Consider the following 6551-nt stretch of genomic DNA (forward strand, 5'->3'; position numbering starts at 1 on the left):
TCAGATTGTGAAGACTACCGCCCACGTGGTCATGCACAGGACTTGGGAGCCCAACCTTTCTTCTCCTGGACCCCCAAGAAGATTTCTGTTTCCCTTACATTCCTAATTATGGTGTTTCTGATGCTACTGGACGAAAGAGAGGGCTCTGTTTTGAACCAATGCCTATAATTTATGCCTACAGCTATGCCCTGATGGGAGATGGGAATTTTCATGTCAGAGAACAGAGATCTGATAAACAACAGGACTAGTTCAAATATTTACCAACTGAAGGGTAGGTTCTTGTTTTCCCCTAGATCAGTGGTCGGCAAACTCATTAGTCAACAGAGCCAAATATCAACAGTACAACAATTAAAATTTCTTTTGAGAGCCAAATTTTTTAAACTTAAACTATATAGGTAGGTACATTGTTATTAACTTAATTAGGGTACCCCTAAGGCTTAGGAAGAGCCACACTCAAGGGGCCAAAGAGCTGCATGTGGCTTGTGAGCCGCAGTTTGCCGACCACGGCCCTAGATAGAAATCATGGGAGGGGACGAACAGAAAAGACTTCTTAAACTTTAGAGGGAAGAGACCAAAGCTTGATGCATCAAGAGCGCACACAGAAAGTGGATGTGGCTCCCCGCACCTCTGCCGAACCTGCACTGGGCGAGTCCCTTTCCGGGTTGATCTTTCAGGTCTCTCTTCTGGAGGGCTGGCATCGGCTGGAGAAAGTGCTGTAGAGCTACATGCTTTGTCATACTACGCATGTCTCCTTAGCCTCCTAAATCTCCACACAGGGGTGTGTTTTTTCCTATTATAAAGAGCAAAAGTCACCATAAGGATAGTCTTAAGAGCTACTGCCAAGCGCAATTTTAGGGACCCTCCCTTAGCCTGACTGCATCTTGTCTCCAATGGGAAGCATTCCTAGACCTGTGTTTTTATTGGTAGGGGGAGAAACGGTATGCTGCTGTTCTGGCTTTGTGGTTGAATCCAGGCCCCTATCACTTTCTTGCAGGTGGCCTCCTACAAAATGAAACTGTCCACTTATGGGTCTTCATTCCCTGCCTAGAAGAAAGCAGAAGTGTACAATTCTTACACTTAATGCAGTCTCTCTGTAAATGGAAGGGACAAAAGGTTATTAGCACATCATTTGGGCAACCTGAAGGACAGGGCTCTAGAAGCGAACGCATCAGCTTAATGAAGGGCAGCATAAAGCTCTATGCAGTTAAAAACCAGGAAGCTGCACGTTGGCATCATCTTGCAGGTCACAATTCCCAGCAATCACGCTGGCTCAGGAGCAGAAGTGCAATTCATCTTTCTGTGTGCTTCAGCCATAGGGGGAGAAAGGTGGTACCACAATTCTCTCCCAGTGGATGACGATGACGTGATCTAAGCAGATGGTTGCAGAGGCTCCTGTCAAATGAGTGAAGAGGAAAAGGAAGTGGGGAGAGGAGGAGGGACTCTAAAATGGCACTGCAACAATCCTGGAATAAAAATGAGGGGCCATCGTGAGAAATAAGCACAACCACCTTTGAAACTCAACCCCTGCCCATACCCCCCCTTCCCCCATTTGCTTCTGATAACCTCTTTTAATATTTTGTAAATAATTTAAAGCAGGATAAGATAAATGAAAGAGAGCCCCTACCAGGTTCTATTTTTCACTCTCCTTTAGAATTGTCCTAACAATTATACCACAAAAATCAAATCCACTCTGTTTAAGCTTTAGGAAGCATTAAAAACAGTCAAACCCTCTGAAACATTGTATACCAAAACCATTTTGGGCCTCTAGGTTTCTCTTCTCAACACAAAGGCTGCTCTGGTTGTACCCACGACTTGCAGTTTTGTTTGGTGGAGGCATTACGTGCTGCGCCCTGAGTGCAACCATGTTTGGAAGCTTGCGGGTCTCAGCGCCCCGGGAGGAGGCCACAGGCTTTGGCTCCCCTTTTGCACCAGCAGGCGGCGCTGTGCTCGGGGCTCCGCGGCCGCCGCCCTGCCCGCCACCAAGGTCACTTCCGCCCCCGCCCGGCGGAGCTGCCCTCCGCCACGCCTTGCTGGTCTTTTCAGAGGCAGCCTTCGCTGCCTGCTAACATTTCTGAACCCCTGTGCCCTTAAGAAAGTTTATAATACGTGGTAACTTGCTTGTTGGGTCCTTTGAAAGAGTGGAAATCCTTAAAAACACATATTTGGGATTGCGTAATCACTGAATTTTTAAACAACTCAAATGAATTTCAACTGAGTAAAATAGAGTGTGTGTGTGTGTGTGTGTGTGAGCGAGAGAGAGAGAGAGAGAGAGAGAGAGAGAGAGAGAGAGAGAAAGGAAGAGAGAGAAATATATGCTGAAAATTCGAATGCTTTAAAAAAGAAATTCTCCTTCCTGTTTATTCCAGACTCCTGCAGGCTTAGAGAGCAACTCCGAAAATTCAGCTGCGGCGCCATCTGCTGGACGCTCCGCGACGTTGCAAGGCCCTGCCCCGGGAAGGGGAGATCGCGTTGCAGGTGAAGGCCCAGCATTTGCCGGGGAAAGACTGGCACCAAGGTAGCATTTACATGTAGTCAACTTATCAAAAATGAGACTAAACTGTCCCTCTACAAGAAAATGATCTCAGTTCTGAGAAGCCCCCGGGCATAAATGAAGTGGCATATGTTTTTTAGGTGTCCTCTTAGGAAAACCTGGGGCTTTGGAGGAGGCCTAATTCATCTCATGACAGCAGCAGGACTGAAAACTAAAACTGTATTTTCCATCACTGTACACAGAGAAGTATCAGGAACAGAAGTTACAAGGTGTTTGTTCCCCTGAATGGAACTGAGTTTGCTGAATGGAAGGAATTTTAAAAGTGAAGAGGGTGACAGAAATGAAGTTAATCTGGGAGTGGGGAGGTGCTAAAATGTGGCCTTGGCCGTGTTTGTTATAAAGTCACTAAGTCCTGCTACCATTTCCCAAACTTTTTTTTTTGTCTAAAGTTTTACATGTGTCTCCTTTTTCCCCGATTGATCCCCCTGCTCCCCAGCCATTCCCACCCCCCTGTTTTCCAAACTCTTAAGTCTGTTCTGATTTACTTTATGAAGATTTTCTATTTAGGAGACTTCAGACCCTTTCCACATAAGGGTCTAAACCCATTTGCAAGCACATTTATATACATCAATATAAACCTATCTTCACCATTGTTGCAAACTTTAAAGGCCATAATCAGATCATTTCATAATACATGTAAGTCAGATCATTATGCCCTACACCTTAAACTTACTAGTATACAGTGCTGTATGTCAATTATCTCTCAATAAAACTGGAAAAAGGAAAGAAAGGGCCCTAACTGGTTTGGCTCAGTGGATAGAGCATTGGCTTGTGGACTCAAGGGTCCCAAGTTCGATTCTAATCAAGGGCACATGCCCGGGTTGCGGGCTCGATCCCTAGTGTGGGGTGTGCACGAGGCAGCCAATCAATGATTCTGTCTCATCATTGATGTTTCTATCTCTCCCTCTCCCTTCCTCTCTGAAATCAATAAAAATAATTTTTTTTTAAAAAAGAAAGAAAGGAATCACTTTCCTCCTGTACTTACTAACATTGGCCTCCAATTTGGCTGCCTTCCCTCCTTGTGTTTGCAGCATATATTCTCCATCTTACATGAATGTGCACGTTTCTAGGGTCCTTCGTTTTCACTGAATTCTTAGAACCTAAGGAGGACACCAGAAGAGTTCATGAGCAGCACTGGTGGGCAGAATTTGCTCCGGCCCTCTCTGTTGCCAGCTGCCTAAACTAAGAGCTGCACCCAGTTCCGACCCTCTGCCAATCGAGTGGGCTGGGAGGAGGAATAGTGTCCAAGCCAAACCCATCTCAAGCCACGATACCAGCCCCACTTGGTCAGGCGTCATGTGTCCCTCCACATTCCTCCATGTAGCCACAGACTGCATGGCGAGTGGGGCCAGCAGCAAAACAAGATGTCTGGGATTCTGCTGAGGGTTGAAAGGATGCCAATCATTTCTTTGTATTGTGCTTTTGCTATCTAGATTTAGCCTCCACAGTGTACTGATATCAAATGTGTATCGCCGAAAAGGTGAGACACTCGTCGCCCTTACCCAGAGGTGTGCTACTAGATGCTTACAACCGACTCTCAAAATAAAGCCTGGCTTTCGGTGTTAAAAAAAATATATATATATATATAAAGGCCATAATCAGAAAATGCTTGGGGAACTGGTAGAAATAATAATTGTAGAGCAGAATTACAGTTGGCCCACCCATCTGGAAAAATATGGCATCACTGATAGGAAACATTTGTAATGGAAAAATGTTATCCAACACGGGTCTGAGCCTGCAGAACTTGATAATAACTTTTTAACAAAAATAACTTTTTGTGTTCTGGGATGAATTTATAATGGTCTTCCTGAAAGAGATGAAGTAGCTTTACCAACAATATAGCCTGTTGGAACCTCACTGGCTATGGAGTCCTTGGGGTCCATGTCACATGACTTCCGTATATAGTCAGTGTTTATAAGGACATCCTTTGGTGCTTCAGTGACTAAGCTGTCATGAGTGAGACCTACTGATTGTACTGCCATAGTGAATAGCGTCCTAGAGATCATGTTCACCTGCATATGGGTACTTGAAGAAGAAAACAGGATGAGAAATAAAATAAAAATCTATTGTGATGGTACATGGGTGGACTGTATCAGAGAACTAGAACATTGAGTACATTTTCTATTTTGAATGAACAAAGAGTTATTAGGAACCGAATTGTAACCAGTACAGGAAATACTTGATGCCTAATGCCACATCTCTCACACTTCTCTTCTGTTCATGTATTTGTGGAGGAAAGTCTTTCATAGAAATAAATAGCATGATAACAAATCAGCATGTGAGTGGTGGCATGAAGTGGAGAATTGTACATCTCTCGGGGAAGTGCCTCCAGGCCTCTCGCTCCGGGAGCAGAGGTGGAGCAGTGAGAACAGATGCCTTGAGCCCTCACTGTCTCTTCTGTGTGGCACAGGGCGGTCCTGGAAACAGAATGTTTTCTCTTTTGTGGTTCTCCTTGTTTCATTTTGTTTGTTTAGAGGGTGACTCCGCCCTCAGAACAAGCCACATATATAAACTACCTGTCAGTTTCTTCACAGACATCCCAAGGGTATTCACTGAGTATTAACTATTTCTGGTTAACCCTATATAAAAAGACTACCCATTCCTTCAGCAAATGAGGTTGGGGTTCAAATATTTTGTGTTTGGCAAATAGTGAGGGAAAATTCTTCTGGAGATGACCTCTCCCTTGACTTTCAGCCTGTTCTAAATTAGGCCTTTGAGAGAATGTGACCATTCTCTCAAAAACATGAAATAGATTGAACTTGGTAGAAATTTATATCTGGGCCCTAGAATTCGGTAACTGTGTCTCCTATGGTCAAAATACTGACTTCACAGGGGAATTGCTTTAACAATGCCGATCCAACTCACTTTTGTTCTCTCAGCGTAGATCAGTCCTCTTCTCTCCCCTCCCTACAAAATGTCAGGCTGACTCCTGTGTATCATTAGGGCTTGGCTTTTTGGTCACTTCCTCTGAGATTTCCTTGACACCCTCCCCCCAAGGCAGGGTTCCCCTGCTGAGTTCCCAACCACCTCAGGGTTCCCCATCATAGCTCTGTCAAACCATATTGTCGCTGCTCATCTGTCTGTCTCCCATTCTAGAATCTCCTTGTCTATGAAAATTGGGACAAGGCTATTATTATGTTCATTTTGCATGTTCAATGCCTAATTAGTGCCACAGATCAAGCAGGTGTTAGATAGGAATTCAACACATTCACAGAGATGGGAGGGAAGGGTATTTCCCATGGAGGAACTGGCATAAGTACATCTACAGGTAGAGTCCCCAGGGGCATGAGTGTGGTGTGGCTGGAAGCCTGAGGAGGACTGACCGGAGATGAGCTGGAAAAGAGTGGGGTGGTTATAAATACTGTGAGTGTTAGCTTACGGCAGAGGTCATCAGAAGCTGAAATAGTTACAAATGATGACATTTAAGGTATATTGTCTATTGGGTGTTTTGCATATATTTTCATCCAAAATGTGGAGCCACAGACCTAGCCAATTCCACTTGTGGAAAATATGACTTAATTGGCAAAACCAGACTACATAGTCAAACTGGTCAGTTACATTAGACTTAATTTGTATCAGAAAAAAATTTAGCTTCATTTTTAAATTAAAAGCACTATCTTACTACAAGTTCTTCCACAACCTCACTTGTGACTTGTAATTCTAAGATAGTCATTGTCCAAGGCAGAGACTTGCCAGGAATTTGTCCAGGATGAAAGACGGCACTGCCCTGCCAGTGTCTCTTACTTAAGCTCTCAAGAGGTTCTCTCTCCGGGGTGATGCATTCTCAAGTCATCCCTTCGTTTGGGGACAAAGCACAGTTGAGGATGGCTGAGGGTTGTCTTTCTGTTGTGAAAAGCCAGAGCAATTGGGAAGGGGAGGCTGGACAAGAGGAACTGGTTCAATGCCAGCCATTCCCAGGCCGATCACTTTCAGGAGAGGGACCTTGGGTGGTTCAGAATCTGGAAACTGACCTCCTTAACCCTACCTCCGCTGGGTACTC

The 6551-nt window shown here is 44.6% G+C and overlaps 1 long non-coding RNA gene across 1 annotated transcript; it reads left to right on the forward strand.

Moving 5' to 3' along the window:
• The first annotated feature begins 1998 nt into the window (after window positions 1–1998).
• LOC106697674 lies at window positions 1999–2912 on the forward strand. The gene is made up of 3 exons (XR_001348835.2): window positions 1999–2109; window positions 2367–2515; window positions 2632–2912. It is a non-coding gene; the product is annotated as an uncharacterized LOC106697674 (long non-coding RNA).
• Window positions 2913–6551: the final 3639 nt, after the last annotated feature.

Source organism: Myotis lucifugus, unplaced genomic scaffold (assembly GCF_000147115.1).
Source record: "Myotis lucifugus unplaced genomic scaffold, Myoluc2.0 scaffold_91, whole genome shotgun sequence".
NCBI classification, from domain to species: domain Eukaryota; kingdom Metazoa; phylum Chordata; class Mammalia; order Chiroptera; family Vespertilionidae; genus Myotis; species Myotis lucifugus.